Genomic DNA, 1,798 nt, shown 5'->3' with positions numbered 1-1,798 from the left:
ACCATGTAAGAGAAAGAGACAGCATTGTGGGTGGTTGTGTTATATGGAGAGCACTGTTCAAGACTATAAAATCACTTGTTTTTCCCTTTTCCTTCTCTGTTCCATCCTGTCCTTGGGGGAACCAGAAGAAACTAAAATAGTAAAGGGAAGGGAATGTATGAACAGGACAAAAGGACAGGTCATTCGAATTTATTATCACTGTAAATTCAAGAGCCTGGACCAGTCTAGAGCAGAGGAAGAAATGTGAGGATTTAAATGAGATATGAGATAAAAGAATGATTTACATTGGACTCAGTTTCTTCACACCTCAACAAGATCCAGAATTATTTGATGGAACATAGGTTTCTTGCCCTTCTTCGCGGATGTTGGCAAAAGAGGGAAACCAAACATGGTTAAAATAGGGTGTCAAACCCCATTTCACATCAAGTAAGCATCCTTATGATTTTTGTTTCCTTTGAAGATGAAGTAGCTTCTACCTTTTTAAACGTTGAAACTCTGAAATCTTACATGTGAGTCTGTGTTCAACTGTTTTGTTTCCTTTAAATGCTTCTTTTGAGTCTTTTGATCTTAAAGACATTATGCATTCTCTAGAGGTTTTGAGCCAGGCTTTGTATTTACATTATTCATAGCTTCCCAATTTATCCTTCTTTTTTTTAAAAATCCTTCATATTCTTTCAATTAGCTGATTCCCTAGCTTTATTACTCATCAAAATAGTAATAAAAGCACTACATTGAAAATTTTGTGTGTGCATGTGTATTGTATATGTATGTTCCTAACTTTGAAAATCATTCATGTGTTGGAAAAGATTTAAAAAATACTCACTTTAGACAGCAATACTATTCTAATTATTATTTTGATATCAATCTTTAGTTATAACAGTTATATCTCTCATCACTAGAACTTACTATTGTATGTTTTCAGGTCACTTTTATTTATTTATCCATTCATTCAACACACGTTTAGTAAACTTTTTTTCAGACACATGTGATACCAGGTAAACCAAGAGAAACATTACTATTATATAGAGGAAGTCAATACACAAATAGTAATCCTTAAAAACATGTTTTAAAAGAATTTGTCATTTTAGAGAAGAAAACTTAAAAAAAAATAAAATATTTTGAAGGGAGAACACACATACATCAGAAACTTTGTGGTTAGGGTCATCGTTGTTCCTCATACAGGAAAATGTATATATTCAACAAACACATACTAAGGGCTGCCTTTGTTTTGTGCTGCTGTAACAGAATACCTAAAACGGGATTATTTATAAAGAACATAGATTTATTTCTTGTAGTCCTGAGTCTAGGAAGTCCAAGATCTAAAGGCTGCATGTGGTGAGCGCTTTCTGCGGCACCATAACATAATGGAAGACATCACAGGCTGAGAGAGCACATGAGAGAAGGAGAGGGCAGAATTGCTTTTAAACAGACCCACTCTCACAGTAATGAACTCCCTCCTGAGATACATTAATCCATTCAGGAAAGCAGATCCTTTATGACACAGCCATCTCTCACAGGTCTCACTTCTCAGTATTGTTGCAGTTACATTGGGGATTATGTTTCCAATACATGCACTTGGGCCACATATTCAAACTATGGCAATGCCTCAGAATAACTCAGATAGAAGGAGCCAAAATATAATGTGTATTTCATCTTAGTCTATTTAGTCCCTATTGGGTTTACTTTTCTGACAAAAGAGAGATTGGAGATGTGCATTATTTATAACACTGTGATAATACTGACTTTAGGGGCATTATTACAAGTCTGATCAAAGCCAATATATAGAAATTTCAAAAAT

Source organism: Cebus imitator, unplaced genomic scaffold (assembly GCF_001604975.1).
Source record: "Cebus imitator isolate Cc_AM_T3 unplaced genomic scaffold, Cebus_imitator-1.0 Scaffold530, whole genome shotgun sequence".
In the NCBI taxonomy this organism is placed as follows: domain Eukaryota; kingdom Metazoa; phylum Chordata; class Mammalia; order Primates; family Cebidae; genus Cebus; species Cebus imitator.
This window is presented reverse-complemented; position numbering follows the sequence as displayed.